This window comes from Sciurus vulgaris, assembly GCF_902686455.1.
Source record: "Sciurus vulgaris genome assembly, chromosome: 7".
In the NCBI taxonomy this organism is placed as follows: Eukaryota; Metazoa; Chordata; class Mammalia; order Rodentia; family Sciuridae; genus Sciurus; species Sciurus vulgaris.
Window position 1 is genome coordinate 24,669,287 of NC_136467.1, and position 26,913 is coordinate 24,696,199.

Consider the following 26,913-nt stretch of genomic DNA (forward strand, 5'->3'; position numbering starts at 1 on the left):
CATCCTGATGGTCTCATGCATGGCCTCAGAATTGCCCAATTATATACTTTAGCATGTATAGTCTTGACCTCACTGATTTGCTCAATTCTGTTTTCCTGTTATTTCTGAGAAGACCCTTGCATCCCACCCTGATGCCATTTCAGAGATCTCATGGGCTTTCTTTCTATGCCAAACCCCACCTGTGCAATGTCACCCATGATGAGACCTTTGCTTATTACAGAGTTGCTATTTTAGAAAAGGTTTAAATTTGCTCCTTTCCCCTGAAGTTTTGATAGTTTTAGTCCATGAAATAACTGGGCAATAGACAGAAAACAGGTAAAAGAATATATACATATATAATTACATGCCTGAGTCAAGGGGGCATTAGAATCAAAGACAAGGAAAAAGGATATACCACCATTTAAAGAGTTTAAAGGGATAGGGAGGTGGCACAAGCAGTGGCAGGCCATGGGGAGCATACACAGCAAACCCGGGTTGTCCTGCTACGTGGTGAAGTCTCTCAGGCAATATCACCTGTGATGATCCATGTGGGCCACGTATAAGATCCTCAGCCTCTTCTGCCTGTGAAATGACCCTTCCAGAAAGAAAGGAATGATATCAGATACAAAAAGCCTCTGTGTGTATGTGCTGTTTATTAATGGGGACAGATGTAACTTTCTTTCATAAGAGGGTAGTTTTTGAGAGCCATTCCTGTGACAGCAGAGGTCTACAGTTTCTCTGAATAATAACTAAACACATGCCAAAGAAAGGTATTTGGGGTGGGATGTTTCACTCTTTCATGACATCAGTGCCCAAACTTAACCTCTGGTTTAAAACCCCTGCCAGGAGTTCCTGCCTTACTGACAACCATGCGGCTCAAATGGAAAGCAAACTCAAATTCAACCCATCATTCCACAGAGTTACTCTGTTTGTTTTCCTCACCGTCACTAAAGCAATTATCAACCCTGCTGGTGAATACAAAAACATAGTTAACTCCTCATGACGCATATTCAGTTGATCCCAGGATCTTAAGTCTAACCTCTTGGTAGATTTCATATTCATTCCCATACCTCAATTTTTCTGATCACTAGTTTATATTTTTATGAAACAGACCCTAATATTTTCAGTCTCCAAATTGACGTGTTTTTCAACTAAAAAAAAAAAAATCCCTTCATTCCACTATATTTAGGTGGAGAGATCTTCCTAGAATATGAACATGAGCACATCAGTACTTTGTTAATTTTGCTTCAAGCCTATTCCTCAGTGTCGCCTCTCCCCCACAATATGGCAGAAAGCCCTTTACAGATCCTTGAAAACCCCTCTATCTTTTTATTTTGATCTCCTCTCATTCTTCCCTTTGCCTGCTATGCTCTAGCAACACTGAAAGTTTCTGAGTACTATCTCACACATCTGTATTTTTGTTCATTGTATCCCAATTTCCTGGAATGTTCTTTCTCTATTTTTCTGCCATTGCCCCTGAAGATTTTGCTACCCTTCTACTAAAAAATATAGTACATTATTCTTGCTTTGTTGCACATGGGTTTCTTGGAAAACCTCTCTTGTGACACTCAACCCATTTTTCACTCTCCTTTCGAGAACAATCCTAGACTATGCTTTCCTTTTATTTTAATATCACAAACTCCTACCACTATTTGGAACATGAGGATGTGAGGGTAAAACTCAGGAATATTTCTTGTTTAAATTGAATTTTGGTATAAAGAGCAAACAACATTTTCATATAAAAATTGAAATACGTACTTTGGGGAAAATTCCAAAAATTTAAAATAAAAAAAAAAAAAAAATAAGCCAAACAGGCATCATTTTTTTAAGTTAGAGCTAGTGTGATATGTCTGGGAAGGATGTCATGGGAAATTTATAAGAACTAAACTAAAAGGACTGCTTAAAATATACTAGGAAAATGGACGTGATGATTCCCAAGCAAGACAGATAAGAGAAAAAATAATGAGCATAGAAATGATGATAATAAAGACCTGCTATCATTTTCAAAATCCATAACCTTAATGAAAGTGGCATTTTCAATTAGATTAAAACTATCACAAAATGTCTTATAAAGAATAGAGGAGAAAATAAAAGAAAATCTTTTATTTCAATGGAGTTTATTACTTCAGCATCACCAATGTAACGTCCACTCTTAAAAACACAGGAATGAAGAAATATAGGAGATAAGAAAGCAAAAAAAAAAAAAAAAAAAAAAGTTTCCACATAGTCTAAAGTTTAAAAAGTCAAACACTTCAAATAGAAACAGATGGATATTAAAAAAGAAAGAAGAGTAAGGTGTGAAAGAGGTTTCACAAAGAATGAATGAGATTTTACTACAGTTTCTCCCTTTTCCACTGGTTAAAGCTAGACAGAGTAGTGATTTAGGCAGACTGAAAATCTGACAATTTGGGACAACATCTTCAGATCGTTATTATTAAGTCCTTAAACTAAGTCAATGCAAAGCTGTTTGGTGTATACTTTTGGTTTTGTGTTAAATTAACAGAGACAGGTTTCCTGATGCCAAGAGAAGTTTGTAAGGAGGAAGCACATGTGTTCTCAGGGCCTTGGGGCTCTGGGAAGAGTGATGATTTCAGAGAAGGAGAGGAGAAAGAGAGCATTTAAAAAAAAATTGATTGAATGCAGATGTGCCGCCATCTACTTGCTGCCTCTTGCCCCGTGGGCTGGCTCTTGGAGATGGCTCTGGTGAATCAGGTTCCAGCATCCATTCTTTGGGCACTTTCTCCAGAATCTTTCTAACAAACCAATCCATACATTTCCTATTTCTTTGTTTCCTCTCAAGTGATGCAGTTACAAAAACATTCCTTTCATCTTTGCTAAACTTTCCCAATAGCTAATGTTTCCTTTTAAAGTCTGTTCTCTATTTATCTATTTTGTTGATTCTATATAAAAGCAAAACAGAAATATATATATGTGTGTGTATGTAATATACATATATATATATACACACATATGCACCCACACATGCTTCTAAATATATATAGTAATACAGAGTTTGTAAACATCCATAAACAAATTGCATCCAGACTAAACTATGCATTCCATGTCCAAAACATATATAGTTAGCAACACAATACACAAATTTCATATTTATCTTACAGAACTTCTTGGTCAGCTTTCACATGACATTTTGAAGTATGTATAGTTTTATGTTCATGTGTTATTCCTGACAAAATTTCAACTGTCTGCCTTAATCTAGCTTTCTAAGAATTCCATTTCTTTTCTTTCAGTATTAGAATTATGGTCCAAATTTAGATTGGTGTGTTGCTTTTTTTAAATCATAAAACTAAGAAATGCTGATTTTTTAATTTGAACTACACTAATGGTAGATCTTAACTCACCCAGATGGTCTTCTGGCTCAAAATTACTATTACTTATGTTGCCTTAGTTCACATTTTCCCCCTACTTTTAAAACTAATGTCATATGTGCTATCTTAGGAATTCATTTCTCATGAAAATATACTATGGTTCCTTTATTGTCCACATTGATGATAAGTATTAAATACAATGAGTGCTTTATGCTTTGAGTAAATGAAGTTGTCAAAATAAATAATTTTCACTTTATTAACAAAAGTTTACATAGCATTAATTATGTGCCAGCGTCTCCCTGACTGCTTTGTTCATACAAAGCTATTTAATTAATTTTATAATAATCCCATTTGAAGCTCCTCTGTTATAAAGACAAAAAACATGAAACAAAACCAGGGAAGTAACTTGCCCAAAATATTTCAATTAAAAAGTGGCAAAGGTGGTATTGTATCACTCGAAACATTTGGCTCCAGAGTACTTACTTATAAGCTTTAAGCTAAGCTATCTATTCTGAAAGGTGGGTGTTAAGACTAAAATATTTGTATTTTATAACTTTCTTCATATTTCATTTTTTTATAAATTTTGAATTGTAAATGATCTCAGATTCACAGAGATGTTGCAAAAATAAGAGAAGACTCCACTATGATTTGAACCCAAATTCCCAAATTATTAACACTTACTCTATTTTCTTTTATCATTTTCTCTCTATTTAAATACATTTTATGCTTTCCTAACCCATTTAAGAATAAACTAGTTATGATGTTTGTTTGTATTCTCTAATAGCAAAAATATCTTTTATAATTATTGTATTTGTGTGATAGTTCAGTTTTACAATATTACAACTGTAATTTTTGCAATTTTATCAACTAATTTACAGATATTAGTGCCAGTTGTTTCAGTAAGTCCTGTGCAAACAGACAAGGAAATAACCACAACACTTCTACATTCTAATTCCAAAAATTATATGTTGCAATCGATTTTATTATGTATTCACTATTTAAAAATACCTATGTAAGTCCTTTAGTCATTTTTTTTCTATCATGACTTAGGCATATTTGAATACTACAGTCACTTTCTAGAACTTCCTCCAATTTCTATTTGACTAGTATTTTATTTTCATTAAATTGAGGGCATGCAGGTAATCTTGCATCTGCTTTGTTTCATTATTAAAATTAATTGGTTACTGAGTTAAGCGAGGTTAGCAAGATTTCTAAGTGGCTTATTTTATATTTTTCTTTTGTATTAACAGTAAATAGTTCATATTTATTTCAAGGGGAGCTATTTTGAGAGTATACGATATCCCTTATAAATTCCCTCCACTACTTAGAACTCATTTATTATCCCTACTAGGATCAACTGTTTGTCAAAAATTTGTCAAATTGTGATTTTCTAATTCCATCATTTTTTGCATTAGTATTTGGCATTCTAGTATACATAGAATTTTTCCTTCTGCTTTATGCACTAATATACTTTAATTGACATCATTAAGGACTCAAGTATTCTATTTTTAGTCACTGGTTTATAACCAGTTTTCTTAATCGGTTGGGCCTCTGCAGACTGTGTGACTTGTAGAAACCAGAAATATTTTTTCTCACAGTTCTGAAGGATGGAAGTTCAAGATTAAGCTGCCAGCAGACTTAGTGCTCACATTCTGGTTTACACATGTCACTTATTTGCTGTGTTCTCACATGATAGAGAGGGGGCAAGAATTATTTTATGATCTGCTAGCCCAAGGGCATAAGTGCCCTTCATGAAGTTCCTCCCTCATGACCAAGTCATTTTCCAAAGGCCCCACCTCCTGATACCATCATCTTGAGGGATAGAATGTCAACATATGAATTGGGAGTATACATAAGCCTTTATTGATACCATTACCCATTTTAATGCTTAAATAATATAAAATATGACCAGCATCAGGAAACACCTTCTGCCAGGTTGCTGTGTATTTGATCCTGATACAAAATTCCTTGAGTATTGCTTTCCTATACAATTAGATATATATTTTGTATAAAATATTTATATTAAGTTACTTTTAGTACAGTTATGTTGGTTTACATTATATTTTGGCAGGTTTTACCACAAATTTTTAAAAATTTTATTTATTTTTAAAGCATGTCAGATAAGTCATGTTTCTAAAACAATAGCTAAATGTAAAGGTATATTCAGAATGCCATTGTTCCCTAATTACTTCTTCCTTATTACCATTCCAAATCACATGAGTTGATAGTTAATGCTTCTTACACTATTTTTTAAATAAAAATGTTTGATTCTCTGTATTCTTGTCTTTTTTATATAAAATAGCAGTTATCAATATTTTTTAGGTGTCTTTTTTTCACTGAAACTATATGCCCTAAATATAATTTCAAATGTAGCCGGATCTTCATTGCGTATATACCATAATTAAACTACTATCCTACATATGTGCAATTATCTTATTTGCAATGTTTTACAATATTACAAAATATTGCAAATGAATGACCTTATTCAGAGGTATTTTCATATCATTGTAGGTGAAAATTCAGAGTAAATTTCTAGGAACCAGACTGATGAATTAAAGATGAACTTAAGTGTGCCTTTCCTAAATCTTGCCAGTTTCCACTCCACAGGAGGTGCATCCATTTATATTCCCATTTCCAAAGTATAAAAGTGCCTGTTATTCCACACAATTTTCAAAATAGAACACTTGGTGAAACTTGTTCATTTTTGTTACTTTGATGGTATCCAAATAGTTTTAAATTGCTTTTCTCTTATATGAGCAAATTTAACAGCACTTCTAACATATGTGGACCATTTCATTTTCTCCCTCATGAATTGTCTGTTAATTTTCTTTTTCTGTTGTATGTTTGGACTTTTACCCTAAAATTCTCCAGATTTTCATTTGCCTTTTCCATTTATTTATGTGCCAATTTTTTCAACCACGTAATTTTTTAAACCGATGAACTCAAATTTATTAGTTTTTTCCTTCATTGCATCTAGAATATGAATCAGATGTAGAAAAATGTACCCTGAATTCTATTAGTGTAGTATTTCTGTGGTATTTTATAACTTTATCTGTGCATTATTTTTTTTTTTTTTTTAGCATTTAGATCTCTGATCCATTTTGTGTTTATTCTTGGTTTGGGTTTGAGGTATAGATCTAACTTGATCTTTTTTTTAAATAGCTACCTAGTTTTTACAGCAGCATTTTCATGTTTTGAAAAGTTTATTTCAGCTGGTTATGGTGGTCCATGCCTGTAATTCCACTGATTCAGGAAGCTGAGGCAGGAGGATTACAAATTCAAGGCCAGCCTCAGCAACTTAGTGACACTCTGTCTCAAAATAAAAAATAAAGGATAAATAAATAAAGGGAACTGAGGATGTAAATGGTTAAGTGTTCCTGGGTTCAATCTCAGAACCAAATAAATAAATGAATAAATAAAGTTCATTTTACTCAACCAATTTGAGATGCCTTAATTTTTTTAATGGTATCTTTTTTATATAACAACTTATTGAAATACAATTCACCTATCATAAAATTCACCTTTTTGAAATACTGATAACAGATTCACCAAATTTTGCAACCATCGCCAGGACTTAATGTTTACTGTTTCAAAATCCTCAAAAGAAACTTCCTGCACATTAGCACTCACTCCTAGCCCTCTTCTTCTAACCCCTAGCAACCACTGATTTACCTTCAGTCTCTGTAGTTTTTCAAATTCTGGACATTGGGATCTTACATACATTTTATTATGGGCATGGTAAGAATGTTTACTCTCTTAGCAAAAGTCAAGTGTACAGTATAGTATTTTGACTACCAAGATTCATTTTATTTTTATATTTTTTCAACTTTGTACTTTTATTTTTAATTTTTTAAAAATTATTTTTTATTTTTTACAGACTGCATTTTGATTCACTGTACACAAATGGGGTACATCACTTCATTTCTCTGGTTGTACAAGATTTAGATTCATACCATTTGTGTAATCATACATGTACGTAGGAGAATGATGTCTGTCTCATTCCACCATTTTTCATAACCCCTTCCCTCTCATTTTCTTCTAATTTAAAGTTCCTTCATTCTTTTAATTTTCATTAGAGGTACTTCTCAGTGTGTCTTACTACATGCTGGGGTCATGCTACTCAGCTCTTTATTTTTAGATTATTCTTTGTGTTTATGTTTCAATAAAACCAACTAATAGTAATACCACCTTTGATTCCTGAATAAAGCCAAAAAAACAAGACAAAAAACAAAAACAAAGGCTCTTTTGGGTTTTATTAAAAATAAACAACTAGTTTAAGGAAAATAGTATTTCTGTTATTACATCATATTTCAGTCTACATTTGTATCCTTCAGGACAATTTTAAAGTTATTCCTAGTCTTTGCACATTCCTTTTTACCATAATTCCTAATGCAGAACTTTGTGGTTATTATAAATAGGTTTTATTCTATTGTCATCTACTACTGTTTATGTTTATCAAGTCTAATGATACATGGGCGCTAATTTTGTTTGCTGGTAACTAACTGAAAAAAAAACAATATATGTATATGTACATATATATATTTTTATATATACATTTTGTAATTAGCCTCTCATTGACTTTTTTCTAGGTTTTCCCATATATTTTAGACATAGTTTGTATTTTTTCTTTCCAGTTCTTATACCCATATTTGATTTCTTTTTTTCAAACAAAATTGATTAAAGTCTTCATTGCAGTGTTCAATAGATGTGGATGTACTTGCACTGCCTCTGCTCTTAGATGACATATCTTTAAACCCCTAGTATACCCTCTAGGGTAAAAGAAAAGAATACCACTTTAGAAACACACACAAATAAAAACACATGAATACAAATTTAACATAATCAGTATGACCATCAATTCTCAATTCTTTTTTTTTTTTTTTTTTTTTTTGTAAACAAATGGGATACAGGTTGTTTCTCTGTTTGTACATGGAGTCAAGGCATACCATTTGTGTGATCATAAATTTTCACAGGGTAATGTTGTTTGATTCATTCTGTTATTATTTTTCCTTCCCCACCACCCCTCCCACCACTCTTTTCTATCTATACAGTCCTTCCTTCCTCCATTCTTGACCCCCTTCCCAACCTGAAACCTAACCCTAACCCTAACGCTAACCACTCCCTCCCCCCCATTATATGTCATCATCCGCTTATCAGAGAGATCATTCGTCCTTTAGTTTTTTGAGATTGGCTTATCTCAGCATCATATTCTCCAATTTCATCCATTTGCCTGCAAATGCCATAATTTTATCATTGTTCATTTCAGAGTAATATTCCATTGTATATATACGCCAGAGTTTCTTTATCCATTCATCAAATGAAGGACATCTAGGTTGGTTCCACAATCTGGCATTGTGAATTGAGCAGCTATGAACATTGATGTGGCTGTATCTCTGTAGGATGCTGATTTTAAGTCCTCTGGGTATAGGCCAAGGAGTGGAATAGCTGGGTCAAATGGTGGTTCCATTCCAAGCTTTCTGAGGAATCTCCATACTGCTTTCCAGAGTGGTTGAACTAATTTACAACCCTACCAGAAATGTATGAGTGTACCTTTTTCCCCACATCCTCGCCAACAACTATTATTCCTTGTGTTCATGATAATCGCCATTCTAATTGGGGTGAGATGGAATCTTAGGGTAGTTTTGATTTGCATTTCTCTTATTACTAGAGATGTTGAACGTTTTTTCATATATCTGTTGATTGCTTGTACATCTTCTTCTGTGAAGTGTCTGTTCATTTCCTTAGCCTATTTGTTGATTGGATTATTTGTATTCTTGGTGTAGAGTTTTTTGAGTTCTTTATAGATTCTGGAAATTAGCGCTCTATCTGAAGTACGAGTGGCAAAGATTTTCTCCCTCTCTGTAGGCTCTCTCTTCACATTACTGATAGTTTCCTTTGCTGAGAGAAAGCTTTTTAGTTTGAATCTATCCCAGTTGTGGATTCTTGCTTTTATTTATTGTGCTATGGGAGTCCTGTTAAGGAAGTCTGATCCTAAGCCAACAAGTTGAAGATTTGGACCTACTTTTTCTATTATAAGATGCAGGGTCTCTGGTCTGATTCCGAGGTCCTTGATCCATTTTGACTTGGGTTTTGAGCAGGGTGAGAGATAGGGGTTTAATTTCATTGTGTTGCATATGGTTTTTCAGTTTTCCCAGCACCATTTATTAAAGAGGCTATCTTTTCTCTATTGCATATTTTTGGCTCCTTTGTCTAGTATGAGAAAATTGTATTTATTTGGGTTTGTGTCCATGTCCTCGATTCTTACCATTGATCTACCTGTCTATTTTGGTACCAATACCATGCCATTTTTGTTACTATTGCTTTGTAGTAGAGTTGAAGATCTGGTATTGCGATACCCCATGCTTCGCTCTTTCTACTGAGGATTGCTTTAGCTATTCTGGGTTTCTTGTTGCTGGCTCTTTGCGGTTCCAAAATCCGTGGATATTTGTCACTGCCTGCAGCAACAACTTGCACGGGTCTTATGGGTTGTGGAGTGGAAACTGAGGCACTTCTATCTTTCTCTTTGGTGCACTGCTTTCTTGCTTGTTCATAGAGGATAGAGGAAATGAGGTTTACTTGCTTTGAGAGGAGAGAGAGAGAGAGACTTTGCTTATCAGAGAGAGAGAGACTTTGCTTAAGAGAGAAACTTACTAGGCTTAAAGTCCTGCATCCTGTGAACTAAGGGTACGTCTACCTAAGGTGCCCTAGTGATGCGTCTCAGTTCTCTGTTCCGCGATCTGCCTTCCGCCGCTGCCCCTACTCGCTGCTGTGTTCTTTCTTCTGGCTTTTCTGCTAATGGCTGCTGTTTTGTATGTCCCTACTAGCTACTGCCACGTGTTTTTCCCTCTGGCTGCTAATGGCTGCTGTGGTGTGTTTCGCTCCGCCTATGCTTATATCACCTCCAGGAGGCGGAGAGCAGGGCCACGCCTCTTACACAAAGATTAGGCGAGACGCTCGGAGCAGGCAATTAGTGCTCGGGAACACATGCGCATACATTGTGTGTGTGTACGAGAAAATCACCTGAGTGTGCTTATGTCAATTAACCTCCTCGCTGCCAATGTGATCAGGCGCCATCCTGGCGCAGCCAATATGGCACAGCCCCCAACATTTCTTATTCTTCCAGATGAATTTCATGATTGCTTGCTCTATTTCTGTAAGGTACATCATTGGGATTTTCATTGGAATTACATTGAATCCGTACAGCACTTTTGGTAGTATGGCTATTTTGACAATATTAATTCTGCCTGTCCAAGAACATGGGAGATCTTTCCATCTTCTAAGGTTTTCTTTAATTTCTTTCTTTAATGTTCTGTAGTTCTCATTTTAGAGGTCTTTCACCTCTTTGAGAGATTGATTCACAACTTTTTTATTTATTTCGAGGCTATTGTGAATAGAGTAGTTTTCCTAACTTCTCTTTCTGAAGATTCATCACTTATGTATAAAAATGCATTGTATTTATGAGCATTGATCTTGTAATCTGCTACTTTGCTGAATTCACTTATGAGTTCGAAATGTTTTCTGGTGGAATTTCCAGTTTCCTTTAAATATATAATCATGTCGTCAGCGAACAGGGATAGTTTGAGTTCTTCTTTTTCAATTCATATTCCTTTAATTTCTTTGATCTGTCTAATTGCTCTGGCTAGAGTTTCAAGGACAATGTTGAATAGAAGTGGTAAAAGAGGGCATCCCTGCTTTGTTCCAGATTTCAGAGGGAATGCTTTCAGTTTTTCACCATTTAGAATGATATTGGCCATGGGCTTAGTGTAGATGGCCTTTACAATGTTAAGGAATGTTCCCACTATCCCCATTTTTTGTAGTTTTGAGCATGAAGGGATGCTGTATTTTATCAAATGCTTTTTCTGCATCTATTGAAATAATCATGTGATTCTTAACTTTAAGTCTATTGAGATGGTGAATGACATTTATTGATTTCCGGATGTTAAACCCATCTTGCATCCCTGGAGTAAAACCCACTTGATCGTGGTACACTATCTTTTTAATATATTTTTGTATGCAATTTGCTAAAATTTTGTTGAAATTTTTTGCGTTGATGTTCATTAAGGATATTGGTCTGAAATTTTCTTTCCTCAAATTGTCTCTGTCTGGTTTAGGTATCAGGGTGATATTGGCTTCATAGAATGAGTTTGGGAGGGTTCCCTCCTTTTCTATTTCATGGAATACTTTGAGGAGTATTGGAATGAGCTCTTCTTTAAAGGTTTTGTAAAGCTCAGCTGAGAACCCATCCTGGACTTTTCTTTGTTGGTAGGGTTTTTATGACCTCTTCTATTTCATTGCTTGAAATTGATTTATTTAAGTTGTGTATGTCCTCCTCATTCAGTTTAGGTAATTCATATGTCTCTAGACATCTTCGAGGTTTTCTGTTTTGTTGGAATATAGATTTTCAAAATAGCTTCTAATTATGTTTTGTATTTCACTCATGTCTGTTGTGATTTTTCTTTGTTCATTCTGAATTTTAGTAATTTGAGTTTTCTCCCTCTTTCTCTTTGTTAATGTGGCTAAGGGTTTATCAGTTTTGTTTATTTTCTCAAAGAACCAACTTTTTATTTTGTTAATTTTTTCGATTGTTTCTTTTGTTTCAATTTCATTGATTTGGGCTCTGAATTTATTTCCTGTCTTCTACTTCTTTTGGTGTTGGTCTGCTCTTCTTTTTCTAAGGCTTTGAGCTGTAGTGTTAAGTCGTTTATTTGTTGATTTCTACTTCTTTTGTTGAATGCGCCCCATGAAATAAATCTTCCTCTAAGTACTGCTTTCATAGTGTCCCAGAGGCTTTGATATGATGTGTCTTTGTTCTCGTTTACTTCTAAGAATATTTTAATTTCCCTCCTGATGTCTTCTGTTATCCATTCATCATATAATAGTGTATAATTTAATCTCCAGGTATTGGAGAAGTTTCTGTTTTTTATTCTGTCATTTATTTCTAATTTCAATCCATTATGATCTGATAGAATACAAGGTAGTATCTCTATCTTCTTGTATTTGCTAACAGTAGTTTTCTGGCATAAAATATGGTCTGTTTTAGAGAAGGATCCATGTGCTGCTGAGAAGAAAGTTTATTCGTTCATTGTTGGATTGTATATTCCATATATGTTGGTTAAGTCTAAATTGTTGATTGTGTTATTGAGGTGTATGGTTTCTTTACTCAATTTTTGTTTGGAAGATCTATCCAGTGGTGAGAGAGGTGTGTTAAAATCGCCTAGTATTATTGTGTTGTGGTCTATTTGATTTCTGGAATTGAGAAGTATTTGTTTGATGTACATGGATGAGCCAATGTTCAGGGCATAGATATTTATGATTGTTGTCTTGCTGATTTATGCTTCCCTTAAGCAGTATGTAATGTCCTTCTTTATCCCTTTTGGCTAGTTTTGGCTTGAAGTCCACATTATCTGAAATGAGGATGGATACTCCAGCTTTTTTGCTGTGTCCATGTGCAAGGCATGTTTTTCCCCTTCCTTTCAACTTTAGTGTATGGCTATCTCTTTCTATGAGATGAGTCTCTTTACAGGCAGCATATTGTTGGATTTTTTTCTTTTTAATCCAATCTGCAGTCTATGTCTTTTAATTGATGAGTTCAGGCCATTAACATTCAGAGTTATTATTGTGATATAATTTGTATTCCCAGTCATTTGACTCCTTTTTGTTTTTTGACATGATTTGGTTTCTCCTTCATTTGGCTATTCCTTTAGGCTAGTTCCTCCCATTGCTGATTTGCATCATTGTTTTTCATCTCTTCCTTACAGAATATTTTGCTGAGAATGTTCTGAAATGCCTGCTTTCTTTTTGTAAATTCTTTTAGCTTTTGTTTATCATGGAAGGATTTTATTTCATCGTCAAAACTGAAAGTAAGTTTTGCTGGGTATAAGATTCTTGGTTGGCAACCGTTTTCTTTCAGGGCTTGGTAACTGTTGTTCCAGGCCCTTCTAGCTTTTAGGGTCTGGATTGAAAAATCTGCTGATATTCTTATTGGTTTCCCCCTGAATGTAATTTGATTCTTTTCTGTCTTTATTTTGTATGTTAAGTATTTTCATAATAATGTGCCTTGGTGTGGGTCTGTTTTAATTTTGTGTATTTGGTATCCTATAGGCCTCTTGTACTTGGTTTTCCATTTCATTCTTCAGATTTGGGAAATTTTCTGATATTATTTCATTGAATAGATTGTTCATGCCTTTGGTTTGTTTCTCTAAGCCTTCCTCAATCCCAATAATTCTTAAATTTGGCCTTTTCATGATATCCCATAATTCTTGTAGGCTCTGTTCATGATTTCTTACCATCTGCTCTGTTTGGTCAACTTTGTTTTCAAGATTAAATATTTTTTCTTCAATGTCTGAGGTTCTGTCTTCCAGGTATTCTATCCTATTGGTTATGCTTTCTATGGAGTTTTTAATTGGTTTATTGTTCCCTTCATTTCAAGGATTTCTGTTTGTTTGTTTTTTTTTTTTTTTTTCAGTATCTCTAACTCTTTATTGAAATGATCTCTTGCTTCCCGTATTTGCTGTTTTAACTGTTGGTGCGATCATTTAATGCCTGCATTTGCTCTTTCATCTCCTCATTTGCTCTTTTAACTGTTGGTGTGATCATTTAATGCCTGCATTTGCTCTTTCATCTCCTCATTTGCTTCCCTGATTAATTATGTACATTCTGAACTCCCTTTCTCATATTTCTTCTGCAGTGCTGTCATTGGGTTTTATTGATATAGTAGCTAGGTTTGTTTGGGACATTTTCTTCCCTTGTTTTCTCATATTGGTCAGATATCAGTGGGACTCTGAGATATTGAAGATTTCCTCTATTGGCTTATAGTGTCCCTGTAGATTTCCAGTGTATCACCTCCCAGTCTTCAGTAGCCTGATGTCTTGGAGGAACTTGATAATGCATTGTTTCCGAAGAAACCTGCCCCTAGCTCGCTACTGGTTCCAGGGTTTGGGGCTGGCTCTGTGTGGAAAGGCTCTCCTGTAATTTTTAAATGTGCATTTTTGGTGGTTATTTCCCCTCTACAGTCTTCTTTTATGCTCCTTTTAAAAATTTCCTCAGTTTAGCTGGTGAATTGTCTATTTTTTTCCAAAATATGGGGTTTTGAATGATATTAATCCACTGTATTTCTATGTTCTACCCATTAATGTCTCTCATACCATTAGTTGCTTCCTACTAGTGAGCATATTTGGATTATCTAAACTTTTTAATTGTGGATATAATGCATTTATTTTCTTTCATTCAGGTTTTTTTTGACTAGTAGCAATATTGTCAGTTATATATTTTCCTGTTTCAGTTTGAACACCACCAATTCATTCTGATATCTGGTCTTACTATCATTATATTTTAGAAATTTGTGGTTTTGGGTGTTTAATCCTCATGAACATTTTTGATAAAATAATGGCAAATTTCCACATAGAAGTTTTTAAAATGTTTTTCTTTGTTTTAATTTTACCTTGTTGTGAACAGTAATTTTGTTAGTGATATTTCTACTTTATTGAAATTCTTGGTACTTTATAATCCAATCAATCTTAATATATTCTGTGTATGCCAGAGTTAGATAAGAAAGTGTTCTTTCTAGAATTAGAATGTAAGTTTGGTTTATAAAATCAACCATGTTTACTTAGTTCTTCTCTATCCTTATTTGTCTTTTTTCCCACTTTATCAATATTATACTGAGATTGTTTTTTTAAAGTCTCCTTTTTAAAAGTGTTTCTCTCTAGTCTCTTTCCAATTTGGATAGTAACTGCTTTATGTGAGTATTTTATTTATTGTTTTGTGCATTGATATTTGTAATTGTTTTATCATCATGGCTAAATGTGAATTTAAGTATTAAAGTGGTTTTTAATCTCCTTTCGGTTGAACTTTTCTTTGGCTGGGAAAACATGTGAATCTTTGCTTTATTATTCTTCTACTTTGTTCATCTCTATTTTGGATATGTTGTCTTATATAAAATGAGGCTGGAAGACAAAAATCAAAATCATATTTATTGGGTAAGTTAAAACTTGCTTCAATGTTGCTTTAATTTTTATCCTGCTTTTCCAAAATATGAAGCCAGCCTCATCTTCTGGTAAATTACTTGATCTTTTTGCACTGAACTTATAAGAAATTTTTCTTTAAGTTCCAATAACCATTGGTTATTCATTTAGTTGGCCATATGGAGAGAATTTTTTCAAGTGCCTTGATGGAGTTTTTAATTGTAAATTCCATTCTTTTACTTATGAAGTAAATTTTATCATTAAAATTAATTGTTTCATCAATCAAATTTCCTTTTTAAGGAATAAAATTTTGCTTATATTTGGTCTTTGTTGTCCATATTCCTTTTAAACCATTTTTGTCTCATACTCTTACCTGTTTTCTCTGTCTCATTTTCATTCATGTGATTGCTTTTCTACTTTTCTTCAACATCCTATTTTAAGCTTTTATTTAAATCTATTCAGTTCCTCTAGGGTTCATACATATTGTCACAAATGACAGAATTTATTTTAAGACTGAATAATATTCATCATTTTTATGTGTGTGGGTATAATATGAAATTTTTTCTATGTTCAATCATACAACAGTAGATTTCACATCGTTGCTATTGTGAATAATGCTGCCATGAACATGGAATGCAGACATCTCTTTGACATACCAATTTCATTTCCTTTGAATATATATGCGAAAATTGGATTGCTGAATCAGATGGTACTTCTATTACTGCTTTCCATAATGGCCGTATTAATTTACATTTTCACCCAACAGTGTACCAGTGTTCCCTTTTCTCCACATCCTTGACAGCACTTTCCATTTTTCATTGCTTACTATTCAAAAGTTATTCTAATGTGTGAGAGTCATTCCAGGGTTGGAATTTCCATAATGGCCAGTGAGGTCAAGCATTTTTCATATATAATCCTCATATTCCTCCTTTATATTCTATTGATAAATGAAGTATATGCTTGCTCCCCCATATTTTGTGTGTAATATTTTCTTTTCCTAGAAATTCTTTCCACAGATAAATACCTGTCTTCTAAGAGTACTACAAGTTACTAGTTTTACCACAAATCTCTGTTCAAGTATAGCAGTATCAATGAATCATTCCTAGACCATATTACAAAATGTAGTATTATGTAAGGTACATTCATCCCTATTCTCTGCATTCATTGTTTTATATTAATTTCTATTTCTCCTCCCTAGGATGTAGTTTTTCCCTAAGGGCAGGCATTTTGTTCTGTATTTCCCCAAAACAGAAGAGGAATAGCTCTCAGCATATAAAAATTGTTTTCAACAAATATCTGCTGTATGAAAGAAGGAATTATGCATTTTTTATTTAGCATTTTAGCTCATTAAGGATAATAATTTTTCTCTTCATTGTAGTTATCTGAGTCCCTCATAATTCTTAGGAAGACATTGAACATGCACATAAATGTTATGATGAGGTTTGCTGGTAAATATTGAAGAGCCATTTTATTTTGTATTTTTTCTTTTCATTTAATCAAGTCTTTATAGAATTTGTGTCCTGCAAATATTTAACATAATAGGTTCAAGTAATACAAAATTTAATAAAACCCGGGTGTTTACCATGGAGGAAAAGCCATTCCTAATCATTTCACCCTAATGTTTAAAGATAAAAGTTGCGGGATCCAAGATGGCTGACTAGAGGGAGGCTGTGTTCCTTGTCACTCCGTAACTCCAGTTTCAAGCACAGGATATCTATTTCTTGGTGAGGCAGTTTGTGCTGCATATCGATCCCCTGCTGTTTACCACATTTGTCTGCTGAGATGACCTGCAGTCTGCCAGCATATCGACACCCTTTTTGAGTGCAGATTGCTCACTCTCTGGCACCTATCATCCGCCATTTGCCTGCCTCTCACCTGTCCATCGCCTGCATTACACCTATCCATTACCCAATGCATGAGGTTCACCTCCTAATCGTCAGACAACAGTCAGCAAACTGATTGCCAACCACCAGTGGAGCACCAACTGCCTGCTGTTGATTGCACATGGCTGCCGCCATTTTGAGATAAAAAACAGGCCCAGTAGGATCCCAGGCCAGACTGACTGAGCCCCATCTCCCGGATCCCTCAGCCCGACCGATCACTCTCTGCCTCTGGGGCTCTCACATCGACTGACTGCTCCCTGCCACCAGAACCCTGAGACCAACTAACTGCACCCTATCACCAGGACCCCAGACCGACTGATTGCACCCGGCCTCCAGGATCCCGCAACAACACCAAACATACCCAACCTCCAGGATCCCTGCCTAACCAACTGCACCCAGCCTCCAGGACCTCCAGCCGACCACATCCACACCCCAAGCTGCAGCTCCCCATTTGCCAACACATTTGGAAGCCAGAGCAACCATCTTGAATAATCCTAGAAGCCATAGATATATTTTGGGTGGGGCAAATTCCATCTTGAGATGCCTCCTGGAGACTTGAAGCTCATTGTTAGGCACCTCGCATGAATCAGGCTACTGAACATTGGGAGGTTTCATTAAAATATGACTGTTATGCTGTAGATTTCCTTTTTTCTCCTTATTGAACAATTTTAAATTTTTATTTCTTTACTTTTCTTGCTCTCTTTTCCTTTTGTTTACCTGTTCCCTCAGAGTCTCCTTCTCCCTTTTTTTGCATGCTTACATTCAATTTCTTTTGATTATACTCTCACACTTTCTATTATCTAGAACTTCTGTATATTCATTTCTTATCCCATTAACAGCTACATTCTACATCCCTCTGCATCCTCTTTGTCCTCCATTAGAAACTGCAGACCTTATTTCAAATCTGTTTGTTTTACTGAAGATAATATTTGAACTCATTCTGTTTATTATGACAATATTGTTATTGTCCTCATAGGGGCTATTTGGTCTAGGATTGTATAGTGTCTGAATTGGGCACTGCTAATATTGATCTCCCCTTAAAGAAAAGGTTTTGGAAACCTGTAGGGTCACTACAAGCCTATAGGGGAAAAGCTGCAATATCCCAGATCTGCACTGCTAGAGGTGAAGATACATGAACAACATGAGAAAACAAGGGAAGAAAATGATCCAAACAAATCTAGATTCTATATTAATAGAATCCAATGACAGTATGGTAGAAGAAATGTCAGAAAAGAACTACAGATTATACATGATTAAGATGATTTGTGAAGCAGAGGATGACATAAGAGAGCAAATGCAGGCAATGAATTATAATACCAATAAGCTGAAAGAGCACCTGCAGGAAGCAAAAGATCATTTCAACAAAGAGATAGAGATTCTCAAAAAAAAAAACAAAAACAAAAACAAAAACAAAAAAACAAATGGAAATCCTTGAAATGAAGGAAACAATAAACCAAATAAAAAACTCAATGGAAAGCATCACCAAAATAATCCACCACTTGGAAGACAGAACCTCAGACAATGAAGACAAAATATTTAATCTTGAAAATAAAGATGCCCAAACAGAGAAGATGGTAAGAAATCATGAACAGAATCTCCAAGAACTATGGGACATCATGAAAAGACCAAATTTAAGATTTATTGGGATTGAGGAAGGCACAGAGATACAAACCAAAGGAATGAACAACCTATTCAATGAAATAATATCAGAAAATTTCCCAAGCCTGAAGAATGAAATGGAAAATCAAATACAAGAGGCTTACAGAACACCAAATGCACAAGATCACAACAAGTCCACACCAAGGCACATTATAATGAAAATGCCTAACTTTCAAAATAAAGATACGATTTTGAAGGAAGCGAGAGAAAAGCATCAGATTACATATAGGGGGAGACCAATACAGATAGCAGCCGACTTCTCAACCCAGACTCTAAAAGCTAGAAGGGCCTGGACCAACATATTTCAAACTCTGAAAGAACACGGTTGCCAACCAAGAATCCTATACCCAGCAAAACTAACCTTCAGATTTGAAGATGAAATAAAATCTTTCCATGACAAACAATAGTGGAAAGAATTTACAAATAGAAAACCTGCACTACAGAATGTTCTCAACAAAATATTCCATGAGGAGGAAATGAAAAACAACAACAATGTGGGTCAGCAAAGGGAGGAAATACCTTAGAGAAAAACCACTCAAAGGAGAAACCAAGCCAACTTAAAAACCAAAAATAATAAACTAACCTTCAGATTTGAAGATGAAATAAAATCTTTCCATGACAAACAATAGTGGAAAGAATTTACAAATAGAAAACCTGCACTACAGAATGTTCTCAACAAAATATTCCATGAGGAGGAAATGAAAAACAACAATGTGGGTCAGCAAAGGGAGGAAATACCTTAGAGAAAAACCACTCAAAGGAGAAACCAAGCCAACTTAAAAACCAAAAATAAGCCAAATGACTGGGAATACAAATCATTTCTCAATAATAACCCTGAATATTAATGGCCTAAACTCATCAATCAAAAGACATGGACTGGCAGAATGGATTAAAAAGAAAGACCCAACAATATGCTGCCTGCAAGAGACTCATCTCATAGAAAAAGACATCCACAGACTAAAGGTAAAAGGATGGGGAAAAACCTACCACACACATGGACTCAGTAAAAAAGCGGGGGTTTCCATCCTTATATCAGATAAAGTGGACTTCAAGCCAAAGTTAGTCAGAAGGGATAAAGAAGGACATTTCATACAGCTTAAGGGAACCATAAATCAGAAAGACATAATGATAGTAAATAATTATGCCCCAAACAATGGTGTATCGCTGTACATCAAACAAATCCTTCTCAATTTCAGGAATCAAATAGAACATAACACAATAATTCTGGGTGACTTTAATGAACTGCTGTCACCACTAGATAGATCTTCCAAACAAAATCCAACCAAAGAAACCATAGAACTCAATAACACAATCAATAACCTAGACTTAATAGACATATATAGAATATTCCATCCATCAACAAGTGGATTCACTTTCTTCTCAGCAGCACACGGAACCTTCTCAAAAATAGCCCATATGTTATGCTACAAAGCAGCCCTTAGGAAATGCAAAAAAATTGAGATACTGCCTTGTGTTCCATCAGATCATAATGAACTGTGAGTAGAAATCAATGGCAAAATAAAAAACAGAAATTTCTCCAACACCTGGAGACTAAAGAATATGCTATTGAATGAAACATGGATAAGAGAAAACATCAGGGAGGAGATAAAAAAAATTCTTAAAGGTCAATGAGAACGACGATACAACATATCAAAATCTCTGGGACACTATGAAAGCGGTACTAAGAGGAAAATTCATTGCATGGAGCACATTCCAGAAGAGAATGGAAAGTCAACAACTAAATGACCTAACATAACAGCTCAAAGCCCTAGTAAAAGAAGAACAGAATAACAGCAAAATTAGTAGAAGACAGGAAATAATGAAAATCAGAGCTGAAATCAATGAAATTGAAACAAAAGAAACAATTCAAAAAATTGACAAAACAAAAAGTTGGTTCTTTGAGAAAGTAAACAAAATAGACAAACCCTTAGCCACACTAACAAAGAGAAGGACAGAGAAGACTCAAATTACTAAAATTCATGCTGAAAAAGGAAATATCATGACAGACACCACTGAGATACATAAGATAATGAGGAGCTACTTCGAAAATCTGTATTCCAACAAAATAGAAACTACTGAAGACATTGACAAATTTCTGGAGACATATGCTCCTCCCAAGCTTAACCAGGAGGACATACACAATTTAAACAGATCAATATCAAGCAATGAAATAGAAGAAGCCATTAAAAACCTATCATCCAAGAAAAGCCCAGGACCAGACGGATTCTCAGCCAAGTTCTACAACACCTTCAAAGAAGAACTCATTCCAATGCTTCTCAAAGTAGGAACATTCCTAAACATTGTAAAGGCAATTTATGTTAAGCCCATGGCCAACATCATTCTTAATGGAGAAAAACTGAAAGCATTCCCTTTAAAAAGTGGAACAAGGTAGTGATGTCCACTTTCACCACTTGTATTCAACATTGCCCTTGAAAATCTAGCCAGAGCAATTAGACAGACTAAAGAAATTAAAGGGATACGAATAGGTAAAGAGGAACTTAAGCTGTCACTATTTGCTCATGACATGATTCTATATTTAGAGGATCCAAAAAACTCCTCCAGAAAACTTCTAGATCTCATCAATGAATTCAGCAAAATAGCAGGCTATGGAATCAACATGCATAAATCTAAAGCATTGTTATATGCAAGCGATGAAACATCTGAAAGGGAAATGAAGAAAACAACTCCATTTGCAATAGCCTCAAAAAAAATAAAATACTTTGGAATCAATCTAACAAAAGAGGTAAAAGATCTCTACAATGAAAACTACAAAACATTGAAGAAAGAAATTGAGGAGGACCTTAGAAGATGGAAAGATCTCCCATGTTCTTGGATAGGCAGAACTAATATTGTCAAAATGGCCGTACTACCAAAAGTGTTATACAGATTCAATGCAATTCCAATGAAAACCCCAAGGATGTACCGTACAGAAATAGAGCAAGCAATCATTAAATTCATCTGGAAGAAAAAGAAACCCAGAATAACCTTAGCAGGAAGAGTGAAACAGGGGGTATCAAAATACTAGAACTTCAACTATACTACAAAGCAATAGTAACAAAAACAGCATGGAATTGGCAACAAAATAGACAAGTAGATCAATGGTACAGAATCAAGGACATGGACACAAACCCAAATAAATACAATTTTCTCATACTAGACAAAGGTGCCAAAAATATGCAATGGAGAAAAGATAGCCTCTTCAACAAATGGTGCTGGGAAAACTGGAAATCCATATGCAACAGAATGGAACTAAACACCTATCTCTCACCCTCACAAAAATCAACTCAGAATGGATCAAGGACCTTGAAATCAGACCAGAGACCCTGCATCTTATATAAGAAAAAGTAGGTACAAACCTTCAACTTATTGGCTTAGGATCAGACTTCCTTAACAGGACTCCCATGGCACAAGAAATAAAAGCAAGATTCAATAACTGGGATAGATTCAAACTAAATAGCTTTCTCTCAGCAAAGGAAACTATCAGCAATGTGAAGAGAGAGCCTACAGAGTGGGAGAAAATCTTTGCCACTCATACTTCAGATAGAGCACCAATTTCCAGAATATACAAGGAACTCAAATAATCTACATGAAGAATACAAATAACCCAATTGACAAATGGGCTAAGAATATCAACAGACACTTCACAGTTGAAGATCTACAAACAATCAACAAACATATGAAAAAATGTTCACCATCATTAGTAATAAGAGAAATGCATATCAAAACTACCCTAATATTTCATCTCACCCCAATTAGAATGGTGATTATCAAGAATACAAGCAACAATAGGTGTTGGAGAGGATGTGGGGGAAAAGATACACTCATACATTGCTGGTGGGGCTCCAAATTAGTGCAGCCACTCTGGATAGCAGTATGGAGATTCCTTAGAAAACATGGAATGGACCCACAATTTGACCCAGCTATCCCACTCCTTGGCCTATACCCACAGGACTTAAAATCAGCATACTACAGAGATACAGCCACATCAATGTTCATAGCTGCTCAATTCACCATAGCCAGATTGTGGATCCAACCTAGATGTCCTTCAATTGATGAACGGATAAAGAAACTGTGGTATATATATATATATACCACATATATACCATTATATATATATTAATATATACCATTATATATACCATTAATACATATACCATTAATATACCATTATATATATATATATAATGGAATATTACTCAGCTATAAAAAATAATAAAATTATGGCATTTGCAGGCAAATGGATGTAACTGGAGAATATCTTGCTAAGTGAGATAAGCCAATCTCAAAAATCCAATGGGTGAATGATCTTGCTGATAAGCGGATGATTGCACATAATGGGGGGTGGAAGGGGGCAAGAATGGAGGAAGGAGGGACTGTATAGAGGGAAAAGATGGGCAGGAGGGGTTGGGGGGAAAGAAAAAATAACAGAATGAATCAACCATCATTACCCAATGTAAATGTATGATTACACAAATGGTATGTTGTTACTCCATGTACAAACAGAAACAACATGTATCCCATTTGTTTACAATAGAAATAAATTAAAAAAATAAAAAATAAAGATAAAATTTGAGCAGAAATCTGTTTTTGGGTTAGAACATTTTCTTCATCTATATAGAAATTATAGGAATAATAACATATATAAATCATATTCATAATCCCTGATTACAGATGCCTAATTCATGGTCATGATACTATACTAAGATCCCAATAATAAATCTATAATTTATTATAGATCTGCAAAAATTTTATTGCAAGCATGAACAGCTAAATGTGAAACATTAACAAACTAAATCATACTGACTTTATTTTTGTATGTTCCTGAGAGTGTGTGTGTGTGTGTGTGATGTGTGCGCGTTTACATGTGTATGTGTATTTGTGTGAGAATTCTTTCTTGAGTGTTTATTTTTTCACAGCATTATTTGTCTGCTATTATTGTATAAATTTCAATTTGCTGAAGTAGAATATGTATAGGTACATCTAATCTTTCAAAGTACTGATATCCTAAGATCAATAAATAATAAGGGCAGTTAAAAATGTGAATCATTTTAACATAGAAGTTGTAGCAATGATAATGCTAGATATTTTTAGTGTTATTACATGCCATGTGCTGTTTCACATCTTTTTTTATGACATAACTTACTTTATATAGTCAGACATTTTGGATCAGATATTTATCAGCTTTAAGAATACCCTCTCTATGTTGAGTCACAGTAAAAGAGAGACATATTTTATGATGTTGAGAAAAGGATAAAAGGATCCTATTTGATAATGAGTCTGTTGATTAAACTCTCTAAAGAGCAAAGAGACTAAGAATTAGGATTTATTATGGAAGACTACTGAAGTACTTTTTCTTCTTCAGCTTATTAGAGAAAATGTGCCCCCATCCACTCATCAGGATATATATATATATATACTAATAAGATAGCAGAGGTTCTTAAACTGCAAAAAATTCATATCCTTCATGAGAAGAGTCTGTGCTGACCTTCTACGGCTTGCTTAGTCAGTGGGGAGGATTTGGCTGTTAACAAGGCATCAGCTGCCATAATACTATTTCTAAGGGCCAATGATGATGACTCAAAAAGTTCAAAGGATTTTCCAGTTTTCTTTTTCTTTTTTTTAACAGAAGATGGTACATTAAAATAACTTTCATCAGTGATAAAACATCAATCTCAATATAAGAATCATTTTATGAGAGCAAAAATCTCAGAGTTGAGTGTCCCAAAGGAAGAGAAGGGATCCAAAAACAAGGGAAGAAATTGGCTGTGCTGAAGTGAACTTCAGAATTCCTATGAACAGCACAATGCATTTATGATAAGTAATCTGAATGGAAGTGATGCTCTTCATGGTTCAAAAGTATCTTTAGAATTTTAGGTGATGTTTTGATATATTTATATAATATTTGTCTTTACTATTCAAGAGATGTATAACCATCACAAATCATAGCTAATGCCTCCCAATGCCCTTGCAAGGTGACTGAAAGATACACATACATGCTAACAAAGTATTAACAGTTTATTTGTTAGGTTTGGGCTCACGTACCAAAGCTGATGTCCCTAGAAAATCAGGTTCAACATAAGGAAGCACCATCTATTCATCTCAAGTTAGTTATTACAAAATTAGTTCATTGGGCTTCTATTTGACCTTCAATTCTCCCACTTTTATTCCCACACATGTTTACTCACATACATAAGTCCACCTCATATCTATTTTCTCCCCAGTTTGAACTAGATAAAAAATCTAAGACATCAGGCAAGAGGAATTATATTTCAGGAGTGAGGAACAAAGAGAACATTACAGGCTCAGCTGCCACCATTGTCCTGGCTAGAGCAATATCCTCAGCCTGGTTGCCACAGGGACGGAGAGATAAGAGCAATGAAGTAATAGAGGATTCTCTTCTAGCTGTGGACTGCATCTATTACCAGAGACTGTGTAAGGAGAAATCATTAAGAAAGTCACACTAGATAACCTCTTAACTAATATTGGCTTTGCATTCTGACAAATATGGCTCAAGAAGAGCCTTAGCATCTTGCAAGTAACTTCCAAAAGTGACCACCAGTTTTAGCTTAGGCAAATTGCTTCATTTCTCTATGCCTCGGTTTCTCTATTCTCATGGGACAAATGTCATGCCTACCTTGTAGAAAATTACAAGACCTGAATAAGCATTTTGAAAGCATGGAAAGTTGCATTTATCAAAATGAAGGATACCTGACCTTCCATATCTGTGGGTTCTGTACTGAAATAAAAATACCACATGATCTTTGTATTATATAACTATGAAACAACAACAACAAAAAAATCAACTTGCCTATTATTGTGCCATTCCAGAGTTCAAAATTTGGATTCAGCATGGTGCATGCTTATAATCCCAGTGACTCAGGACAGTGAAGCAGGAAGATTGCAAGTTAAAATCCAACCTCAGCTGCTTGGTGAGGCCTGAAAAATAATAAAAGAGCTAGGGATGCAGCTCAGTGGTTAAGCACTATTGGGTTCAATTCAAAATATGAAAAAACAAAGTTGAATTCACTTTAATGAGGCTTACTTTTCAAAAGAAAGTTAAGGTAATGTACTAGTCAGGGTTCTCTAGAGGAACAGAATCAACAGGAAATATGATTATAAAAGGGGATTTCCTAGATTGGCTTACACCATCAGAAGTTGGGTAGTCCACAATGGCCGTCTGCAGGCTGAAGAGCTGGAAGAACCAGCAGCTGCACAATCCAAGAAGCAGAAACCCCAGAATGAGAGGGATCAACAGTGCTACCCTAGTCTTAGACCAAAGTTCTGGAAACTGCCTGGAGAATCACTAGCAGAGTCCACTTTGGAAGAGTGAAGAAGCAAGAGTTGGATATCCTCAGATGATCAAAGCAGCAATCAAAAACCCCTTCAAGAAGAGTCCAGCTTGCACCTGCATCTGCTTCCTTGTTTGTCCAACGTCCTTCTATCTAACCCACCGTTCTAGTGGGAGGTGCTGCCCATGCTTAGGGAGGGTCTCCACTTCAGTTCACTATCACACGTTCCAGTCATTCCTAGACACCCCCTCATTGACACACCCAGAAACCTCTTAATCCAATCAAGTTGACAATTCAAATTAACCATTACAGGTCATTATGTAATATTATTTATTTGAGTAACTATATAAATGATCTTTTAAGAAAAGAGGTTTGAAAGTTTTACATGCCATTTGACAATCTTCTATTTAAAAGCATATTGAATCTGAATCATGATTTGTAATTGTTATATAAATACATCACAAACGCATTGAAAAAATTGTCAATATTTTACCTCCTATTTTCTTACTATATATTATTATGAAAATTTGAACCAATGGTTTAAAACTACAGAATGTATTTTACTTCGTATGGAGAGAAAATTCTGAGTGATTTTACTCACATAGAGCAAATATCTCGGAGAAAGTTATAACATGATAATTTTTCTGAACTAAAGAAAACAGTTCTAGATTTAGTTGAAGAACACACTAACTTTTAAATGATTAATTTTATTTTAAATATTTCATTCTGAAGAGGAGAGTACAATGTTAACATTGTTTAACATTTTATCATAAATAATACTAATAATTTTGCTTTAGAGAAACTGGTCAAAATG

The 26,913-nt window shown here is 34.7% G+C and overlaps 1 long non-coding RNA gene across 1 annotated transcript; it reads right to left on the reverse strand.

The window, feature by feature from the left end:
- Window positions 1-351: 351 nt before the first annotated feature.
- LOC306666286 lies at window positions 352-26,250 on the reverse strand. The gene is made up of 3 exons (XR_013765263.1): window positions 25,955-26,250; window positions 25,619-25,746; window positions 352-574 (listed from the first exon to the last, which is right to left on the reverse strand). It is a non-coding gene; the product is annotated as an uncharacterized lncRNA (long non-coding RNA).
- Window positions 26,251-26,913: the final 663 nt, after the last annotated feature.